Source organism: Anser brachyrhynchus (assembly GCF_964034855.1).
Source record: "Anser brachyrhynchus genome assembly, contig: SCAFFOLD_95, whole genome shotgun sequence".
Lineage (NCBI taxonomy): Eukaryota > Metazoa > Chordata > Aves > Anseriformes > Anatidae > Anser > Anser brachyrhynchus.
In genome coordinates, this window is record NW_027663570.1 from 500,702 (window position 1) to 524,370 (window position 23,669).

Consider the following 23,669-nt stretch of genomic DNA (forward strand, 5'->3'; position numbering starts at 1 on the left):
TGGCAACACTAGGGTTGCTCTGCAGTGAGTCCAGAGAGTGCACTGGCACCACTGGGGATGCAGTGCAGTGAGTCCACAGAGTGCACTGGCACCACTGGGGATGCAGTGCAGTGAGTCCAGAGAGTGCACTGGCACCACTGGGGATGCAGTGCAGTGAGTCCAGAGAGTGCTCTGGCACCACTGGGGATGCAGTGCAGTGAGTCCAGAGAGTGCACTGGCAACACTGGGGATGCAGTGCAGTGAGTGCAGAGAGTGCACTGGCACCACTGGGGATGCACTGCAGTGAGTCCAGAGAGTGCACTGGCACCACTGGGGATGCAGTGCAGTGAGTCCAGAGTGTGCACTGGCACCACTGGGGATGCAGTGCAGTGACTCCAGAGATTGCACTGGCACCACTGGGGATGCACCTCACTGAGTCCAGAGAGTGCACTGGCACCACTGGTGATGCACTGCAGTGAGTCCAGAGAGTGCACTGGCACCACTGGGGATGCAGTGCAGTGAGTCCAGAGAGTGCACTGGCACCACTGGGGATGCAGTGCAGTGAGTCCAGAGAGTGAACTGGCAACACTAGGGATGCTCTGCAGTGAGTCCAGAGATTGCACTGGCTCCACTGGGGATGCAGTGCAGTGAGTCCAGAGAGTGCACTGGCACCACTTGTGATGCAGTGCAGTGAGTCCAGAGAGTGCACTGGCAACACTGGGGATGCAGTGCTGTGACTCCGGAGAGCGCACTGGCACCACTGGGGGTGCAGTGCAGTGAGTGCAGAGAGTGCACTGGCACCACTGGGGATGCAGTGCAGTGAGTCCAGAGAGTGCACTGGCACCACTGGTGATGCACTGCAGTGAGTCCAGAGAGTGCTCTGGCAACACTGGGGATGCACTGCAGTGAGTCCAGAGAGTGCACTGGCACCACTGGGGATGCACTGCAGTGAGTCCAGAGAGTGCACTGGCACCACTGGTGATGCAGTGCAGTCAGTCCAGAGATTGCACTGGCAACACTGGCGATGCACCTCAGTGAGTCCAGAGAGTGCACTGGCACCACTGGGGATGCACCTCAGTGAGTCCAGAGAGTGCACTGGCACCACTGGGGATGCAGTGCAGTGAGTCCAGAGAGTGCACTGGCACCACTGGGGATGCACTGCAGTGAGTCCAGAGAATGCACTGGCACCAATGGGGATGCAGTGCAGTGAGTCCAGAGAGTGCACTGGCACCACTGGGGATGCAGTGCAGTCAGTCCAGTGAGTGTACTGGCAGCACTGGGGATGCTGTGCAGTGAGTCCAGAGAGTGCACTGGCACCACTGAGAATGCACCTCAGTGAGTCCAGAGAGTGCACTGGCACCACTGGGGATGCAGTGCAGTGAGTCCAGAGAGTGCACTGGCACCACTGGGGATGCACTGCAGTGAGTCCAGAGAGTGCACTGGCACCACTGGGGATGTACTGCAGTGAGTCCAGAGAGTGCACGGGCTCCACTGGGGATGCAGTACAGTGAGTCCAGAGAGTGCACTCTCACCACTGGGGATGCAGTGCAGTGAGTCCAGAGAGTGCACTGGCACCACTGGGGATGCAGTGCAGTGAGTCCAGAGATTGCACTGGCACCACTGGGGATGCAGTACAGTGAGTCCAGAGAGTGCACTGGCACCACTGGGGATGCACTGCAGTGAGTCCAGAGAGTGCTCTGGCACCACTGGGGATGCAGTGCAGTGAGTCCAGAGAGTGCACTGGCACCACTGGGGGTGCAGTGCAGTGAGTGCAGAGAGTGCACTGGCAACACTGGGGATGCACTGCAGTGAGTCCAGAGAGTGCACTGGCACCACTGGGGATGCAGTGCAGTGAGTCCAGAGTGTGCACTGGCACCACTGGGGATGCACTGCAGTGAGTCCAGAGAGTGCACTGGCACCACTGGAGATGCAGTGCAGTGAGTCCAGAGAGTGCACTGGCACCTCTGGGGATGCAGTGCAGTGAGTCCAGAGAGTGCACTGGCACCACTGGGGATGCACTGCAGTGAGTCCAGAGAGTGCACTGGCAACACTGGGGATGCAGTGCAGTGAGTCCAGAGAGTGCACTGGCACCACTGGGGATGCAGTGCAGTGAGTGCAGAGAGTGCACTGGCACCACTGGGGATGCAGTGCAGTGAGTCCAGAGAGTGCACTGGCAACACTAGGGATGCTCTGCAGTGAGTCCAGAGATTGCACTGGCAACACTGGGGATGCAGTGCAGTGAGTCCAGAGAGTGCACTGGCACCACTGGGGATGCAGTGCAGTGAGTCCAGAGAGTGCACTGGCACCACTGGGGATGCAGTGCTGTGACTCCAGAGAGAGCACTGGCACCACTGGGGGTGCAGTGCAGTGAGTCCAGAGAGTGCACTTTCACCACTGGGGATGCGCTGCAGTGAGTCCAGAGAGTGCACTGGCACCACCGGGGATGCACTGCAGTGAGTCCGGAGATTGCACTGGCACCCCTGGGGATGCAGTGCAGTGAGTCCAGAGAGTGCTCTGGCACCACTGGGGATGCAGTGCAGTGAGTCCAGAGAGTGCACTGGCACCACTGGGGATGCACTTCAGTGAATGCAGAGAGTGCACTGGCACCACTGGTGATGCACTGCAGTGAGTCCAGAGAGTGCACGGGCTCCACTGGGGATGCAGTGCAGTGAGTCCAGAGAGAGCACTGGCACCACTGGGGATGCATTGCAGTGAGTCCAGAGAGTGCACTGGCACCACTGGGGATGCAGTGCAGTGAGTCCAGAGAGTGCACTGGCACCACTGGGGATGCAGTGCAGTGAGTCCAGAGAGTGCTCTGGCACCACTGGGGATGCAGTGCAGTGAGTCCAGAGAGTGCAGTGGCACCACTGGGGATGCAGTGCAGTGAGTGCAGAGAGTGCACTGGCAACACTGGGGATGCAGTGCAGTGAGTCCAGAGAGTGCACTGGCACCACTGGGGATGCAGTGCAGTGAGTCCAGAGAGTGCACTGGCACCACTGATGATGCAGTACAGTGAGTCCAGTGAGTGCACTGGCACCACTGGGGATGCACTACAGTGAGCCCAGAGAGTGCACTGGCACCACTGGGGATGCAGTGCAGTGAGTCCAGAGAGTGCACTGGCACCACTGGGGATGCAGTGCAGTGAGTCCAGAGAGAGCACTGGCACCACTGGGGATGCATTGCAGTGAGTCCAGAGAGTGCACTGGCACCACTGGGGATGCAGTGCAGTGAGTCCAGAGAGTGCACTGGCACCACTGGGGATGCAGTGCAGTGAGTCCAGAGAGTGCTCTGGCACCACTGGGGATGCAGTGCAGTGAGTCCAGAGAGTGCAGTGGCACCACTGGGGATGCAGTGCAGTGAGTGCAGAGAGTGCACTGGCAACACTGGGGATGCAGTGCAGTGAGTCCAGAGAGTGCACTGGCACCACTGGGGATGCAGTGCAGTGAGTCCAGAGAGTGCACTGGCACCACTGATGATGCAGTACAGTGAGTCCAGTGAGTGCACTGGCACCACTGGGGATGCACTACAGTGAGCCCAGAGAGTGCACTGGCACCACTGGGGATGCAGTGCAGTGACTCCAGAGAGTGCACTGGCACCACTGGGGATGCAGTGCAGTGACTCTATAGAGTGCACTGGCACCACTGGAGATGCAGTACAGTGAGTCCAGTGAATGCACTGGAACCACTGGGGATGCAGTGCAGTGAGTCCAGAGAGTGCACTGGCACCACTGGGGATGCACTGCAGTGAGTCCAGAGAGTGCACTGGCACCACTGGGGATGCAGTGCAGTTAGTCCAGAGAGTGCACTGGCACCACTGATGATGCCGTACAGTGAGTCCAGAGAGTGCACTGGCACCACCTGTGATGCAGTACAGTGAGTCCAATGAGCGCAGTGGCACCACTGGGGATGCAGTGCTGTGACTCCGGAGAGCGCACTGGCTCCACTGGGTATGCAGTGCAGTCAGTCCAGTGAGTGCACTGGCACCACTGGGGATGCCCTGCAGTGAGTCCAGAGAGTGCACTGGCACCACTGGGGATGCACTACAGTGAGTCCAGGGATTGCACTGGCACCACTGGGGATGCAGTGCAGTGAGTCCAGAGAGTGTACTGGCACCACTGGGGATGCAGTGCAGTGAGTCCAGAGAGTGCACTGGCACCACTGGGGATGCAGTGCAGTGAGTCCAGTGAGTGCACTGGCACCACTGGGGATGCAGTGCAGTGTGTCCAGAGAGTGCACTGGCACCACTGGGGATGCAGCGCAGTGACTCCAGAGAGTGCACTAGCACCACTGGGGATGCAGTGCAGTGAATCCAGTGAGTGCACTGGCACCACTGGGGATGCAGTGCAGTGAGTCCAGAGAGTGTACTGGCACCACTGGGGATGCACTGCAGTGAGCCCAGAGAGTGCACTGTCACCACTGGAGATGCAGTACTGTGAGTCCAGTGAATGCACTGGAACCACTGGGGATGCAGTGTAGTGAGTCCAGGGAGTGCACTGGCACCACTGGTGATGCAGTCCAGTGAGTCCAGAGAGTGCACTGGCACCACTGGGGATGCAGTGCAGTGAGTCCAGAGAGTGCACTGGCACCACTGGGGATGCAGTGCAGTGAGTCCAGAGAGTGCACTGGCACCACTGGGGATGCAGTGCAGTGAGTCCAGAGAGTGCACTGGCACCACTGGGGATGCACTTCAGTGAGTCCAGAGACTTCCTAACCCAAGCAGCTGCTTCCGCCCTGGTCCTATTCTCTAGCATAACCAATGCCTGAGTCACCGGCCAATGAGACATCACACAAATAAACCACCCAACCTCCTGTCTACTACTGACAGCAGCAATCGCTATTAAACTGGGCCTAGTGCCATTTCACTTCTGATTCCCAGAAGTACTACAAGGATCGCCACTAATAACAGCCCTGCTACTCTCGACCCTCATAAAATTCCCCCCACTAACCCTGCTCCTACTAACATCCAAATCCCTCGACCCAGCTCTACTCACCGCCATGGCCCTAGCCTCAACAGCACTAGGAGGCTGAATAGGACTGAACCAAACACAAACACGCAAAATCCTAGCCTTCTCGTCCATCTCCCACTTAGGCTGAATCGCCATCATCCTAGTTTACAGCCCCAAATTGGCCTTACTTACCTTCTACCTATACACAATCATAACATCAGCCGTATTCCTAGCCCTTAACAAAATCAAAGCCCTTAACCTATCCATGATCACAACCTCATGAACAAAAACCCCAGTGCTAAACGCCACCCTAATACTAGTACTTTTATCCCTAGCAGGCCTCCCCCCATTAACAGGCTTTATACCAAAGTGACTTATCATCCAAGAACTAACTAAACAGGAAATAACACCAGCAGCCATGGCAATTGCCATGCTATCACTGCTCAGCCTCTTCTTCTACCTACGCCTCGCATACCACTCAACAATTACCCTTCCCCCCAACTCCTCTAACCACATAAAACAATGATACACTAGCAAAGCCCCAAGCACACCTACTGCGGTCCTTGCCTCACTATCAATCCTCTTACTTCCCCTGTCCCCAATAATACATGCCATTGTCTAGAAACTTAGGATAACACCCCAAACCGAAGGCCTTCAAAGCCTTAAATAAGAGTTAAACCCTCTTAGTTTCTGCACATTAAGACTTACAGAATATTAACCTGTATCTTCTGAATGCAAGTCAGACGCTTTAATTAAGCTAAAGCCTCCCTAGACAGATGGGCTTCGATCCCACAAAACTCTAGTTAACAGCTAAATGCCTAAACCAATTGGCTTCTGCCTACAAAGACCCTGACGCACCCTAGTGCGCATCGATGAGCTTGCAACTCAACATGAATTTCACTACAGAGCCGATAAGAAGAGGAATTAAACCTCTGTAAAAAGGACTACAGCCTAACGCTTCAACACTCAGCCATCTTACCCGTCACCTTCATCAACCGATGACTATTTTCCACTAACCATAAGGATATTGGCACCCTGTACCTCATCTTCGGGGCATGAGCAGGAATAGTCGGCACCGCACTCAGCCTATTAATCCGCGCAGAACTAGGACAACCAGGAACTCTCCTAGGCGACGACCAAATCTACAATGTAATCGTTACCGCTCACGCCTTTGTAATAATCTTCTTTATAGTCATACCCATCATGATCGGAGGATTCGGCAACTGATTAGTCCCCCTCATAATCGGTGCCCCCGACATAGCATTCCCGCGAATAAACAACATAAGCTTTTGACTCCTCCCCCCATCATTCCTCCTCCTACTAGCCTCATCCACTGTAGAAGCTGGCGCCGGCACAGGCTGAACTGTCTACCCTCCCCTAGCAGGTAACCTTGCCCATGCCGGAGCTTCAGTAGACCTGGCTATCTTCTCACTCCACTTAGCCGGTATCTCCTCCATCCTTGGGGCCATCAACTTTATCACCACAGCCATCAACATAAAACCCCCCGCACTCTCACAATACCAAACCCCACTATTTGTCTGATCCGTACTAATTACCGCCATCCTACTCCTTCTATCACTCCCCGTACTCGCCGCCGGTATTACAATATTACTAACTGATCGAAACCTAAACACCACATTCTTCGACCCCGCTGGAGGAGGAGACCCAATCCTGTACCAACACCTATTCTGATTCTTCGGACACCCAGAAGTCTATATTCTGATCCTACCGGGGTTCGGAATCATCTCACACGTAGTCACGTACTACTCAGGCAAAAAGGAGCCCTTCGGCTACATGGGAATAGTCTGAGCCATACTATCCATCGGCTTCCTAGGATTCATCGTCTGAGCTCACCACATGTTTACAGTAGGAATAGACGTTGATACCCGAGCCTACTTTACATCAGCCACTATAATCATTGCCATCCCTACCGGAATCAAAGTATTTAGCTGACTAGCCACCCTGCACGGAGGAACAATCAAATGAGACCCCCCAATACTATGAGCTCTAGGATTTATCTTCCTATTTACCATCGGAGGATTAACAGGAATCGTTCTTGCAAACTCTTCCCTAGACATCGCCCTGCACGACACGTACTACGTAGTTGCCCACTTCCACTACGTCCTATCCATAGGCGCCGTCTTTGCCATTCTAGCAGGATTTACTCACTGATTCCCACTACTCACTGGGTTTACCCTACACCAAACATGAGCAAAAGCCCACTTCGGGGTAATATTTACAGGAGTAAACCTAACGTTCTTCCCCCAGCACTTCCTAGGCCTAGCAGGAATACCCCGACGATACTCGGACTATCCCGACGCCTACACACTATGAAACACCATTTCCTCCATCGGCTCCCTAATCTCAATAGTAGCCGTAATCATACTAATATTCATCATCTGAGAAGCCTTTTCGGCCAAACGAAAAGTCCTACAACCAGAACTAACTACCACAAACGTTGAATGAATCCACGGCTGCCCTCCCCCATACCATACTTTCGAGGAACCGGCCTTCGTCCAAGTACAAGAAAGGAAGGAATCGAACCCTCACATGCTGGTTTCAAGCCAACTGCATTCACCGCTCATGCTTCTTTCTTATGAGACGTTAGTAAACCAATTACATAGCCTTGTCAAGACTAAATCACAGGTAAAAATCCTGTACATCTCATGTGGCCAACCACTCCCAACTAGGATTCCAAGACGCCTCATCACCCATCATAGAAGAACTCGTTGAATTCCACGACCACGCCCTAATCGTTGCCCTAGCTATCTGCAGCCTAGTTCTCTACCTTTTAGCCCACATACTAACAGAAAAACTCTCGTCCAATGCTGTAGACGCCCAAGAAGTAGAGCTGATCTGGACAATCCTACCTGCTATCGTCCTGGTACTCCTCGCCCTCCCATCCCTACAAATCCTCTACATAATGGACGAAATCGATGAACCAGACCTCACCCTAAAAGCCATCGGCCACCAATGATACTGAAGCTACGAATACACAGACTTCAAAGACCTATCATTCGACTCCTACATAGTGCCCACCCCAGACTTACCCAACGGCCACTTCCGACTGCTAGAAGTTGACCACCGCGTAGTTATCCCAATAGAATCCCCCATCCGCGTAATCATTACTGCAGGAGACGTACTCCACTCCTGAGCAGTCCCAACGCTCGGAGTTAAAACAGACGCAATCCCAGGCCGACTAAACCAAACTTCATTCATTACCACCCGGCCTGGGATTTTTTACGGACAATGCTCAGAAATTTGCGGGGCTAATCACAGCTACATACCCATTGTAGTAGAATCAACCCCACTCCCACATTTCGAGGCCTGATCGTCCCTTCTATCATCATCCTAATCATTAAGAAGCTATGCAACAGCACTAGCCTTTTAAGCTAGCCAAAGAGGGACTTCCCCCTCCTTAATGATATGCCACAGCTTAACCCCGCACCATGATTTTCAATCATAATTATAACCTGATTAACTCTAGCACTCCTCATCCAACCAAAACTACTAGCCTTCACCACAACCAACCCCCCATCAAATAAGACCTCCCTCACTACCAAACCCACACCATGATCCTGACCATGAACCTAAGCTTCTTTGACCAATTTTCCAGCCCCAATCTATTCGGCATCCCCTTAATCCTACTATCCCTACTCTTCCCAGCCCTACTATTCCCGTCCCCAAACAACCGATGAATCAACAACCGCCTTTCTACTATCCAAACATGACTCCTTCACCTAATCACAAAACAACTAATAGTCCCACTCAACAAAAATGGCCACAAATGAGCCATAATATTTACATCCCTAATAATCATACTTCCTACAATCAACCTTCTAGGCCTCCTTCCATATACATTCACCCCAACCACCCAACTATCTATGAACATAGCCCTAGCCTTCCCACTATGGCTCGCCACACTACTAACAGGCCTACGAAACCAACCATCAGCCTCTTTAGCCCACCTATTACCCGAAGGTACCCCTACACCCCTAATCCCCGCACTAATCCTGATCGAAACAACCAGCCTACTAATCCGCCCCCTAGCCCTCGGAGTCCGCCTTACAGCCAACCTTACAGCAGGACACTTACTCATCCAACTCATCTCTACAGCCTCCATTGCATTAATACCCACCCTTCCTGCAGTATCCATCCTAACAATAATCATCCTACTACTCCTAACCATCCTAGAAGTAGCAGTAGCCATAATCCAGGCCTACGTCTTCGTGCTCCTTCTAAGCCTATACTTACAAGAAAACATCTAATGGCACACCAAGCACACTCATACCACATAGTTGACCCAAGCCCTTGACCAATCTTCGGGGCAGCCGCCGCCCTACTCACAACCTCAGGATTAATCATGTGATTCCACTACAACTCATCCATACTACTAACCCTAGGCCTCATCTCAATACTCCTAGTAATACTCCAATGATGACGAGACATTGTACGAGAAAGCACCTTCCAAGGCCATCACACTCCCACAGTCCAAAAAGGCCTACGATACGGCATAATCCTTTTCATCACATCCGAAGCATTCTTCTTCTTAGGGTTCTTCTGAGCGTTCTTCCACTCGAGCCTGGCCCCAACCCCAGAACTAGGAGGCCAATGACCCCCAACAGGAATCAAACCACTCAACCCGATAGAAGTCCCCCTACTAAACACAGCCATCCTACTAGCCTCAGGCGTTACCGTAACGTGAGCCCATCACAGCATCACAGAAGGAAACCGAAAACACGCCATCCACGCCCTAACCCTAACGATCCTCCTGGGATTCTACTTCACAGCCCTACAAGCAATAGAATACCACGAAGCCCCATTCTCAATCGCCGATAGCGTCTACGGATCTACCTTCTTCGTTGCCACTGGATTCCACGGACTCCACGTAATCATCGGATCCTCCTTCCTGACCGTCTGCCTCTTCCGACTGATCAAGTTCCACTTTACATCAGACCACCACTTCGGATTCGAGGCAGCAGCCTGATACTGACACTTCGTAGACGTCATCTGACTATTCCTCTACATAACCATCTACTGATGAGGATCTTGCTCTTCTAGTATATTAATTACAATTGACTTCCAATCTCTGGAATCTGGTATAAACCCAGAGGAGAGCAATGAACGCACTCATGTTCATATTCGCCCTATCATCAATCCTAAGCGCCGCCCTAACCGCATTAAACTTCTGACTCGCCCAAATAAACCCCGACTCAGAGAAACTCTCACCGTACGAATGTGGATTCGACCCACTTGGATCTGCTCGATTACCATTCTCAGTCCGATTCTTCCTCAGTAGCCATCCTGTTCGTCCTATTCGACCTAGAAATCGCCCTCCTACTCCCCCTGCCATGAGCCGTCCAACTCCAATCCCCCCTAATGACCCTCACCTGAACTGTAGTGATCCTCCTTCTCCTAACACTCGGACTGGCCTACGAGTGAATTCAAGGGGGCCTAGAATGAGCAGAATAACAGAAAGTTAGTCTAACCAAAAAGATAGCTGGTTTCGACCCAGCAGATTACAGCCAACCCTGTAACTTTCTTATGTCGCCCCTACATTTAAGCTTCTACTCAGCCTTCATTTTCAGCGGACTAGGACTAGCCTTCCACCGAACCCACCTAGTATCCGCCCTACTATGCCTTGAAAGCATAATATTATCGATATTCGTAGGCCTATCAATATGATCCATCGAAAACCAAGTCTCCTCATTCACCATGGTACCAATTCTCATGCTAACCTTCTCAGCGTGTGAGGCGGGCACAGGCCTGGCCATCCTAGTAGCCTCCACCCGCACACATGGCTCCGACCATCTACACAACCTAAACCTCCTGCAATGCTAAAAATCATCCTACCCACAATCATACTTCTTCCAACAGCCCTGCTGTCTCCACCAAAATTTCTATGGACTAACACCACCTTATACAGCCTCCTAATCGCTGCCCTAAGCCTACAGTGATTAATCCCAACCTACTACCCCTACAAATTTTTATCCAACTGAACAGGAATTGACCAAATCTCATCCCCCCTCCTAGTACTATCCTGCTGACTACTCCCACTCATAATCATAGCAAGCCAAAACCACCTGCAACAAGAACCCCTACAACGCAAACGAATCTTTATCTCAACCTTAGTCGCAGTCCAGCCATTCATCCTACTAGCCTTTTCCACCACAGAACTAGCACTATTTTACATCTCATTTGAAGCAACCCTCATTCCCACCCTAATCTTAATCACCCGATGGGGGAACCAACCAGAACGCCTAAGCGCTGGCATCTACCTGCTATTCTACACGCCAGTAAGCTCTCTACCCCTGCTAATCACAATCATACACCTATACGTGAAAATTGGCACCCTGCACCTGCCAACCCTACAACTAACCCACCCAACCCTATCCACCTCATGGACAGGAATACTATCAGGTCTAGCACTGCTCGTAGCATTCATAGTAAAAGCCCCACTATACGGCCTACACCTCTGACTGCCAAAAGCCCACGTAGAAGCACCCATCGCAGGATCAATACTCCTCGCCGCCCTACTACTAAAGCTAGGAGGATACGGAATTATACGAGTCACTCTATTTATGGGCCCACTGTCCAACCTCCTGCACTACCCCTTCCTAACCCTGGCCCTGTGAGGCGCCCTAATGACTAGCTCAATCTGCCTACGACAGACAGACCTAAAATCACTAATCGCTTATTCATCCGTTAGCCACATAGGCCTAGTTATCGCCGCAGGAATAATCCAAACCCACTGATCATTCTCAGGGGCAATGATCCTAATAATTTCCCATGGACTAACTTCCTCCATACTATTCTGCCTAGCCAACACAAACTATGAACGTACGCACAGCCGAATTCTACTACTCACACGAGGCCTACAACCTGTCCTACCACTCATAGCTACCTGATGATTGCTGGCCAATCTAACAAACATAGCCTTACCCCCAACAACAAACCTCATAGCAGAGCTAACCATTATAATCACCTTATTCAACTGATCTGCCTTCACGATCATCCTAACAGGAATCGCAACCCTACTAACCGCCTCCTACACCTTATTCATACTACTAATGACCCAACGAGGCTCAATCCCCTCCCACATCACATCTATGCAAAACTCAACCACGCGAGAACACCTGCTCATAACACTCCACATTATCCCAATATTCCTCCTAATCCTCAAACCCGAACTGATCTCCGGAATCCCCTCATGCAAGTATAGTTTAAACCAAACATTAGACTGTGATTCTAAGAATAGAAGTTCAAACCTTCTTACCTGCCGAGGGGAGGGTTTAACCAACAAGAGCTGCTAACTCTTACATCTGAGCCTAAAACCTCAGCCCCCTTACTTTTAAAGGATAACAGCAATCCACTGGTCTTAGGAACCACCCATCTTGGTGCAAATCCAAGTAAAAGGAGTGAACCCCACACTACTAATCAACTCCCTCACACTACTCACGCTGACAATCCTCCTAACCCCAATCATCCTGCCATTTCTATTTAAAAACTTTAAAAACACCCCACAAGCCACCACCCGCGCTGTTAAAACCGCATTCCTAATTAGCCTAGCCCCTACAACCGCATTCATCTACTCGGGAGTAGAATCTGTCACCTGCCACTGGGAGTGAAAATTCATTATAAACTTTAAAATCCCCCTGAGCCTAAAAATAGACCAATACTCAATAACATTTCTTCCAATCGCCCTATTTGTAACATGATCAATCCTACAATTCGCCATATGATACATGGCCTCAGAGCCATACGTAACAAAATTTTTCACCTACCTACTGACATTCCTAGTCGCCATACTCCTCCTAACAACCGCAAACAACATATTCCTCCTATTCGTAGGCTGGGAAGGAGTACGAATCATGTCCTTCCTTCTCATCGGCTGATGACAAGGCCGAGCAGATGCCAACACCGCCGCCCTACAAGCCGTAATCTACAATCGAATCGGAGACATCGGACTGATCCTGAGCATAGCATGACTAGCTTCAACATTCAACACCTGAGAGATCCAACAAGCCGTACACCCCCACCAAACCCCAATCCTCCCCCTCATAGGATTAATCCTCGCAGCCGCAGGAAAATCCGCCCAATTTGGACTCCACCCATGACTGCCCGCAGCAATAGAAGGCCCCACCCCAGTATCAGCCCTACTGCACTCCAGTACCATAGTAGTAGCCGGAATCTTCCTGCTCATCCGCATGCACCCCCTGCTAGCCACCAACCACACAGCCCTAACTGCCTGCCTATGCCTAGGTGCTCTATCAACCCTATTCGCTGCCACATGCGCCCTAACCCAAAATGACATCAAAAAAATCATTGCTTTCTCAACATCCAGCCAACTAGGACTAATAATAGTCACTATCGGACTAAACCTCCCACAACTAGCCTTCCTACACATCTCAACCCATGCCTTCTTTAAAGCCATACTATTCCTATGCTCAGGGTCTATCATCCACAACCTAAACGGAGAACAAGACATCCGAAAGATAGGAGGCCTACAGAAAATACTCCCAGTCACTACTTCCTGCCTAACCATCGGAAACCTGGCGCTGATAGGAACCCCATTCCTAGCCGGATTCTACTCAAAAGACCTCATCATCGAAAGCTTAAACACATCATACCTAAATACTTGAGCCCTACTCCTAACCCTTATAGCCACAGCATTCACCGCAACCTACAGCATCCGCATAACCATCCTAGTCCAAGCTGGACAAACCCGAATCCCCCCAATAGTATCAATAAACGAAAACAACCCACTAATCACCGCCCCCCCTAACCCGACTCGCCCTAGGCAGCATTACAGCAGGAATAATCATTACCTCTTTCATCACACCAACCAAAACCCCCCCAATAACCATACCCCTTATCACCAAAACCGCTGCCATCCTCATAACAATCCTAGGAATCATCCTAGCCCTAGAACTATCGAACATAACACACACCCTCACTCACCCCAAACCAAACCCCCTCATAAACTTCTCCTCTGCATTAGGGTACTTCAACCCCCTAGTACACCGATTCTTCTCCAAAAACCTACTAGAAAAGGGACAAAACATTGCCCTACACTTGATCGACCTCTCCTGACTCAAAAAAATAGGGCCAGAGGGCCTTGCTGAACTACAAGTAGCCGCAAGCAAAGCCGCAACCTCAATACACACAGGGCTAATTAAGGCCTACCTAGGATCCTTCGCCCTCTCCATCCTGGTAATAATCCTAATAACACACAGACTCACTAATGGCCCCTAACATCCGCAAATCCCATCCCCTACTAAAAATAATCAACAACTCCCTAATCGACCTACCCGCCCCCTTCAACATCTCTGCCTGATGAAACTTCGGCTCCCTTCTAGCCATCTGCTTAGCCACACAAATCCTAACAGGCCTGCTACTAGCCATACACTACACCGCAGACACTTCACTCGCCTTCTCCTCAGTAGCTCACACATGCCGAGACGTCCAGTACGGATGGCTCATCCGCAACCTCCACGCCAACGGTGCTTCGCTCTTCTTTATCTGCATCTACTTACACATCGGACGAGGCCTCTACTACGGCTCCTACCTATACAAAGAAACCTGAAACACAGGAGTAATCCTCCTACTCACCCTAATAGCAACTGCCTTCGTAGGGTATGTCCTCCCATGAGGACAAATGTCATTCTGAGGGGCCACCGTAATCACCAACCTATTCTCAGCCATCCCGTACATTGGGCAAACTCTAGTAGAATGAGCCTGAGGAGGATTCTCAGTAGACAATCCAACCTTAACCCGATTCTTCGCCATCCACTTCCTACTGCCCTTCCTAATTGCAGGAATCACCCTAGTCCACCTAACCTTCCTACACGAATCAGGCTCAAATAACCCACTAGGAATCGTATCAGACTGCGACAAAATCCCATTCCACCCATACTTCTCCATTAAAGACAGCTTAGGGCTTACCCTAATAATCACCCCTCTAATAGCACTAGCCCTATTTTCACCGAACCTCCTGGTTCTTGGAATCCTAGTTGGGAGTGGTTGGCCACATGAGATGTACAGGATTTTTACCTGTGATTTAGTCTTGACAAGGCTATGTAATTGGTTTACTAACGTCTCATAAGAAAGAAGCATGAGCGGTTAATGCAGTTGGCTTGAAACCCATCCCCAGTGGTGCCAGTGCACTCTCTGAACTCACTGAAGTGCATCCCCAGTGGTGCCAGTGCACTCTCTGCACTCACTGCACTGCATCCCCAGTGGTGCCAGTGCGCTCTCTGGAGTCACAGCACTGCATCCCCAGTGGTGCCAGTGCACTCTCTGGACTCACTGCACTGCATCCCCAGTGGTGCCAGTGCAATCTCTGGACTCACTGCAGAGCATCCCCAGTGGTGCCAGTGCACTCTGTGGACTCACTGTAGTGCATCCCCAGTGGTGCCAGTGCTCTCTCTGGACTCACTGCACTGCATCCCCAGTGGTGCCAGTGCACTCTCTGGACTCACTGCAGTGCATCCCCAGTGGTGCCAGTGCACTCTCTGGACTCACTGCACTGCATCCCCAGTGGTGCCAGTGCACTCTCTGGACTCACTGCAGTGCATCCCCAGTGGTGCCAGTGCACTCTCTGGACTCACTGCACTGCATCCCCAGTGGTGCCAGTGCACTCTCTGGAGTCACAGCACTGCATCCCCAGTGGTGCCAGTGCAATCTCTGGACTCACTGCACTGCATCCCCAGTGGTGCCAGTGCACTCACTGGACAGACTGCACTGCATCCCCAGTGGTGCCAGTGCGCTCTCCGGAGTCACAGCACTGCATCCCCAGTGGTGCCAGTGCACTCACTGGACACACTGTACTGCATCACATGAGGTGCCAGTGCACTCTCTGCACTCACTGCACAGCATCCCCAGTGGTGCCAGTGCACTCTCTGGACTCACTGCACTGCATCCACAGTGGTGCCAGTGCAATCTCTGGACTCACTGTAGTGCATCCCCAGTGGTGCCAGTGCACTCTCTGGACTCACTGCACTGCATCCCCAGTGGTGCCAGTGCACTCTCTGGACTCACTGTACTGCATCCCCAGTGGTGCCAGTGCACTCTCTGGACTCACTGCACTGCATCCCCAGTGGTGCCAGTGCACTCTCTGGACTCACTGCACTGCATCCCCAGTGGTGCCAGTGCACTCTGTGTACTCACTGCACTGCATTCCCAGTGGTGCCAGTGCACTCTCTGCACTCACTGCACTGCATTAACAGTGGTACCAGTGAAGTCTCTGGACTCACTGCACTGCATCCCCAGTGGTGCCACTGCAATCTCTGGACTCACTGCACTGCATCACCAGTGGTGCCAGTGCACTCTCTGGACTCACTGTACTGCATCCCCAGTGGTGCCAGTGCAATCTCTGGACTCACTGCACTGCATCCCCAGTGGTGCCAGTGCAATCCCTGGACTCACTGCAGTACATCCCCAGTGGTGCCAGTGCACTCTCTGGACTCACTGCACTGCATCCCCAGTGGTGCCAGTGCACTCTCTGGACTCACTGCACTGCATCCCCAGTGGTGCCAGTGCACTCTCTGGACTCACAGCACTGCATCCCTAGTAGTGCCAGTGCACTCTCTGGACTCACTGAAGTGCATCCCCAGTGGTGCCAGTGCACTCTCTGGACTCACTGCAGTGCATCCCCAGTGGTGCCAGTGCACTCTCTACACTCACTTCACTGCATCCCCAGTGGTGCCAGTGCACTCTCTGGACTCACTGCACTGCATCCCCAGTGGTGCCAGTGAAGTCTTTGGACTCACTGCACTGCATCCCCAGTGGTGCCAGTGCACTCTCTGGACTCACTGCACTGCATCCCCAGTGGTGCCAGTGCACTCTCTGGACTCACTGTACTGAATCCCCAGTGGTGCCAGTGCACTCTCTGGACTCACTGTACTGCATCCCCAGTGGTGACAGTGCACTCTCTGGACTCACTGCAGTGCATCCCCAGTGGTGCCAGTGCACTCTCTGGACTCATTGCAGTGCATCCCCAGTGGTGCCAGTGCACTCTCTGGAGTCACAGCACTGCATCCCCAGTGGTGCCAGTGCACTCTCTGGACTCACTGCACTGCATCCCCAGTGGTGCCAGTGCACTCACTGGACTCACTGCAGGGCATCCCCAGTGGTGCCAGTGCACTCTCTGGACTCACTGTACTGCACCCCCAGTGGTGCCAGTGCACTCACTGGACTGACTGCACTGCATCCCCAGTGGTGCCAGTGCACTCACTGGACTTACTGGACACATCCCCAGTGGTGCCAGTGCACTCTCTGGACTCACTGCACTGCATCCCCAGTGGTGCCAGTGCACTCTCTGGACTCACTGCACTGCATCCCCAGTGGTGCCAGTGTACTCACTGGACTGACTGCACTGCATCCCCAGTGGTGCCAGTGCGCTCTCCGGAGTCACAGCACTGCATCCCCAGTGGTGCCAGTGCACTCACTGGACACACTGTACTGCATCACAGGTGGTGCCAGTGCACTCTCTGCACTCACTGCACAGCATCCCCAGTGGTGCCAGTGCATTCACTGGACTCACTGGACTGCATCCCCAGTGGTGCCAGAGCACTCTCTGCACTCACTGCAGGGCATCCCCAGTGGTGCCAGTGCACTCTCTGGACTCACTGCACTGCATCCCCACTGGTGCCAGTGCACTCTCTGGACTCACTGCAGTGCATCCCCAGTGGTGACAGTGCACTCTCTGGACTCACTGCACTGTATCCCCAGTGGTGCCAGTGCACTCTCTGGACTCACTGCACTGCATCCCGAGTGGTGCCAGTGCACTCTCTGGACTCACTGCACTGCATCCCCAGTGGTGCCAGTGCACTCTCTGGACTCACTGCTCTGTATCCCCAGTGGTGCCAGTGCAATCTCTGGACTCACTGTAGTGCATTCCCAGTGGTGCCAGTGCACTCTCTGGACTCACTGCACTGCATCCCCAGTGGTGCCAGTGCACTCTCTGGACTCACTGTACTGCATCCCCAGTGGTGCCAGTGCACTCTGTGGACTCACTGTACTGCATCCCCAGTGGTGCCAGTGTACTCACTGGACTGACTGCACGGCATCCCCAGTGGTGCCAGTGCGCTCTCCGGAGTCACAGCACTGCATCCCCAGTGGTGCCAGTGCACTCACTGGACACACTGTACTGCATCACAGGTGGTGCCAGTGCACTCTCTGCACTCACTGCACAGCATCCCCAGTGGTGCCAGTGCATTCACTGGACTCACTGTACTGCAACCCCAGTGCTGCCAGTGCACTCTCTGGACTCACTGCACTGCATCCCCAGTGGTGCCAGTGCACTCTCTGGACTCACTGCACTGTATCCCCAGCGGTGCCAGTGCAATCTCTGGACTCACTGTAGTGCATCCCCAGTGGTGCCGGTGTACTCTCTGGACTCACTGCAGTGCATCCCCAGTGGTGCCAGTGCACTCTCTGGACTCACTGCACTGCATCCCCAGTGGTGCCAGTGCACTCTCTGGACTCACTGCACTGCATTCCCAGTGGTGCCAGTGAAGTCTCTGGACTCACTGCACTGCATGCCCAGTGGTGCCAGTGCAATCTCTGGACTCACTGCACTGCATCCCCAGTGGTGCCAGTGCACTCTCTGGACTCACTGTACTGCATTCCCAGTGGTGCCAGTTCACTCTCTGGACTCACTGTACTGCATCCCCAGTGGTGCCAGTGCAATCTCTGGACTCACTGCAGTGCATCACCAGTGGTGCCAGTGAACTCTCTGGACTCACTGCACTGCATCCCCAGTGGTGCCAGTGCACTCTCTGGACTCACTGCAGTGCATCGCCAGTGGTGCCAGTGAACTCTCTGGACTCACTGCACTGCATCCCCCGTGGTGCCAGTGCACTCTCTGGACTCACTGAAGTGCATTCTCAGTGGTGCCAGTGCACTCTCTGGGCTCACTGCAGTGCATCCCCAGTGGTGCCAGTACACTCACTGGACTCACTGCACTGCATCCACAGTGGTGCCAGTGCACTCTCTGGACTCACTGCACTGCATCCCCAGTGGTGCCAGTGCACTCTCTGGACTCACTGCACTGCATCCCCAGTGGTGCCAGTGCAATCTCTGGACTCACTGCACTGCATCACCAGTGGTGCCAGTGCACTCTCTGCACTCACTTCACTGCATCCCCAGTGGTGCCAGTGCACTCTCTGGACTCACTGCACTGCATCCCCAGTGGTGCCAGTGAAGTCTTTGGACTCACTGCACTGCATCCCCAGCGGTGCCAGTGCACTCTCTGGAGTCACTGAAGTGCATCCCTAGTGGTGCCAGTGCACTCTCTGGACTCACTGCACTGCATCCCCAGTGGTGCCATTGCACTCTGTGGACTGACTGCACTGCATCCCCAGTGGTGCCAGTGCACTCTCTGGACTCACTGCACTGCATCCCCAGTGGTGCCAGTGCACTCTCTGGACTCACTGCACTGCATCCCCAGTGGTGCCAGTGCAATCTCTGGACTCACTGCACTGCATCCCCAGTGGTGCCAGTGCACTCTCTGGACTCACTGCAGTGCATCCCCAGTGGTGCCAGTGCACTCTCTGGACTCACTGTACTGCATCCCCAGTGGTGCCAGTGCACTCTCTGGACTCACTGCACTGCATCCCCAGTGGTGCCAGTGCACTCTCTGGACTCACTGCACTGCATCCCCAGTGGTGCCAGTGCACTCTCTGGACTCACTGCAGTGCATCCCCAGTGGTGCCAGTGCACTCTCTGGACTCACTGTACTGCATCCCCAGTGGTGCCAGTGCACTCTCTGGACTCACTGCACTGCATCCCCAGTGGTGCCAGTGCACTCTCTGGACACACTGCACTGCATCCCCAGTGGTGCCAGTGCACTCTCTGGACTCACTGAGGTGCATCCCCAGTGGTGCCAGTGCAGTCTCTGGAGTCACTGAAGTGCATCCCCAATGGTGCCAGTGCACTCTCTGGACTCACTGCACTGCATCCCCAGTGGTGCCAGTGCACTCTCTGGACTCACTGTACTGCATCCCCACTGGTCCAGTGCACTCTCTGGACTCACTGCACTGCATCCCCAGTGGTGCCAGTGCACTCTCTGGACTCACTGCAGTGCATCCCCAGTGGTGCCAGTGCACTCTCTGGACTTACTGCACTGAAGCCCCAGTGGTGCCAGTGCAATCTCTGGACTCACTGCACTGCATCCCCAGTGGTGCCAGTGCACTCTCTGGACTCACTGCACTGCATCCCCAGTGGTGCCAGTGCAATCTCTGGACTCACTGTAGTGCATCCCCAGTGGTGCCAGTGCACTCTCTGGACTCACTGCAGTGCATCCCCAGTGGTGCCAGTGCACTCTCTGGACTCACTTCTCTGCATTCCCAGTGGTGCCAGTGAAATCTCTGGACTCACTGCACTGCATCCCCAGTGGTGCCAGTGCACTCTCTGGACTCACTGCAGTGCATCGCCAGTGGTGCCAGTGAACTCTCTGGACTCACTGCACTGCATCCCCAGTGGTGCCAGTGCACTCTCTGGACTCACTGCACTGCATCCCCAGTAGTGCCAGTGCACTCACTGGACTCACTGCAGTGCATCCCCAGTGGTGCCAGTGCACTCTCTCGAGTCACTGCACTACATCCCCAGTAGTGCCAGTGCACTCACTGGACTCACTGTACTGCATCATCGGTGGTGCCAGTGCACTCTCTGTACTTACTGCACTGCATCCCCAGTGGTGCCAGTGCACTCTCTGGACTCACTGCACTGCATCCCCAGTGGTTCCAGTGCATTCACTGGACTCACTGTACTGCATCTCCAGTGGTGCCAGTGCACTCTCTGTGCTCACTGCACTGCATGCCCAGTTGTGCCAGTACACTCTGTGGACTCACTGCACTGCATCCCCAGTGGTGCCAGTGCACTCTCTGCACTCACTTCACTGCATCCCCAGTGGTGCCAGTGCACACTCTGGACTCACTGCACTGCATCCCCAGTGGTGCCAGTGAAGTCTTTCGACTCACTGCACTGCATCGCCAGTGGTGCCAGTGCACTCTCTGGAGTTACTGAAGTGCATTCTCAGTGGTGCCAGTGCACTCTCTGGACTCACTGCACTGCATCCACAGTGGTGCCAGTGCACTCTCTGGACTAATTGTACTGCATCCCCACTGGTCCAGTGCACTCTGTGGACTCACTGTACTGCATCCCCAGTGGTGCCAGTGCACTCTCTGGACTCACTGCACTGCATCCCCAGTGGTGCCAGTGCACTCTCTGGACTCACTGCACTGCATCCCCAGTGGTGCCAGTGCACTCTCTGGACTCACTATACTGCATCACCAATGGTGCCAGTGCACTCTCTGGAATCACTGCAGTGCATCCCCAGTGGTGCCAGTGCACTCTCTGGACTCACTGCACTGCATCCCCAGTGGTGTCAGTGCACTCTGTGGACCTACTGTACTGCATCCCCAGTGGTGACAGAGCACTCTCTGGACTCACTGCACTGCATCCCCATTGGTGCCAGTGCACTCTCTGGACTCACTGCAGTGCATCCCCAGTGGTGCCAAAGCACTCTCTGGACTCCCGGTACCGCATCCCCAGTGGTGCCAGTGCACTCTCTGGACTCACTGCACTGCATCCCCAGTGCTGCCAGTGCACTCTCTGGACTCACTGCACCGCATCCCCTGTGGTACCAGTGCCCTCTTTGGACTCACTGCAGTGCATCCCCACATGTGCCAGTCACTCTGTGGACTCACTGTACTGCATCCCCAGTGGTGCCAGTGCACTCTCTGGACTCACTGCACTGCAACTCCAGTGCTGCCAGTGCACTCTCTGGACTCACTGCACTGCATCCCCAGTGGTGCCAGTGCACTCTCTGGACTCACTGCACTGTATCCCCAGTGGTGCCAGTGCAATCTCTGGACTCACTGCACTGCATCCCCAGTGGTGCCAGTGCACTCTCTGGACACACTGCACTGCATCCCCAGTGGCGCCAGTGCACTATCTGGAGTCACTGAAGTGCATCCCCAGTGGTGCCAGTGCACTCTCTGGACTCACTGAGGTGCATCCCTAGTGGTGCCAGTGCAGTCTCTGGAGTCACTGAAGTGCATCCCCAATGGTGCCAGTGCACTCTGTGGACTCACTGCACTGCATCCCCAGTGGTGCCAGTGCACTCTCTGGACTCACTGTACTGCATCCCCACTGGTCCAGTGCACTCTCTGGACTCACTGCACTGCATCCCCAGTGGTGCCAGTGCACTCTCTGGACTCACTGCAGTGCATCCCCAGTGGTGCCAGTGCACTCTCTGGACTCACTGCACTGCATCCCCAGTGGTGCCAGTGCAATCTCTGGACTCACTGCACTGCATCCCCAGTGGTGCCAGTGCACTCTCTGGACTCACTAAACTGCATCCCCAGTGGTGCCAGTGCAATCTCTGGACTCACTGTAGTGCATCCCCAGTGGTGCCAGTGCACTCTCTGGACTCACTGCACTGCATCCCCAGTGGTGCCAGTGCACTCTCTGGACTCACTTCTCTGCATTCCCAGTGGTGCCAGTGAAGTCTCTGGACTCACTGCACTGCATCCCCAGTGGTGCCAGTGCACTCTCTGGGCTCACTGCAGTTCATCGCCAGTGGTGCCAGTGAACTCTCTATACTCACTGCACTGCATCCCCAGTAGTGCCAGTGCACTCTCTGGACTCACTGCAGTGCATCCCCAGTGGTGCCAGTGCGCTCTCTCGAGTCACTGCACTACATCCCCAGTGGTGCCAGTGCACTCACTGGACTCACTGTACTGCATCATCGGTGGTGCCAGTGCACTCTCTGGACTTACTGCACTGCATCCCCAGTGGTGCCAGTGCACTCTCTGGACTCACTGCACTGCATCCCCAGTGGTTCCAGTGCATTCACTGGACTCACTGTACTGCATCTCCAGTGGTGCCAGTGCACTCTCTGTGCGCACTGCGCTGCATGCCCAGTGGTGCCAGTGCACACTCTGTGGACTCACTGCACTGCATCCCCAGTGGTGCCAGTGCACACTCTGGACTCACTGCACTGCATCCCCAGTGGTGCCAGTGAAGTCTTTGGACTCACTGCACTGCATCGCCAGTGGTGCCAGTGCACTCTCTGGAGTCACTGAAGTGCATTCTCAGTGGTGCCAGTGCACTCTCTGGAATCACTGCACTGCATCCACAGTGGTGCCAGTGCACTCTCTGGACTCACTATACTGCATCACCAATGGTGCCAGTGCACTCTCTGGACTCACTGCACTGCATCCCCAGTGCTGCCAGTGCATTCACTGGACTCACTGGACCGCATCTCCAGTGGTACCAGTGCACTCTCTGGACTCACTGCAGTGCATCCCCAGTGGTGCCAAAGCACTCTCTGGACTCCCGGTACCGCATCCCCAGTTATGCCAGTGCACTCTCTGGACTCACTGCACTGCATCCCCAGTGGTGCCAGTGCACTCTCTGGACTCACTGCACCGCATCCCCAGTGGTGCCAGTGCACTCTCTGGACTCACTGCAGTGCATCCCCACATGTGCCAGTGCACTCTGTGGACTCACTGTACTGCATCTCCAGTGGTGCCAGTGCACTCTCTGGACTCACTGCAGTGTAACCCCAGTGCTGCCAGTGCACTCTCTGGACTCACTGAACTGCATCCCCAGTGGTGCCAGTGCACTCTCTGGACTCACTGCACTGTATCCCCAGTGGTGCCAGTGCAATCTCTGGACTCACTGCAGTGCATCCCCAGTGGTGCCAGTGCACTCTCTGGACTCACTGCACTGCATC

The 23,669-nt window shown here is 53.8% G+C and overlaps 1 long non-coding RNA gene across 1 annotated transcript in view; it reads right to left on the reverse strand.

Annotated features, from left to right (window-relative positions):
• LOC308187252 overlaps nucleotides 1–8,574 on the reverse strand; it is a 99,625-nt gene extending 91,051 nt beyond the window's left edge. The window contains exon 1 of the long non-coding RNA XR_013944550.1: nucleotides 8,398–8,574. This is a non-coding gene — a long non-coding RNA (uncharacterized lncRNA). The remainder of the gene's footprint in view (nucleotides 1–8,397) is intronic.
• Between the last annotated feature and the right edge of the window lie 15,095 nt (nucleotides 8,575–23,669).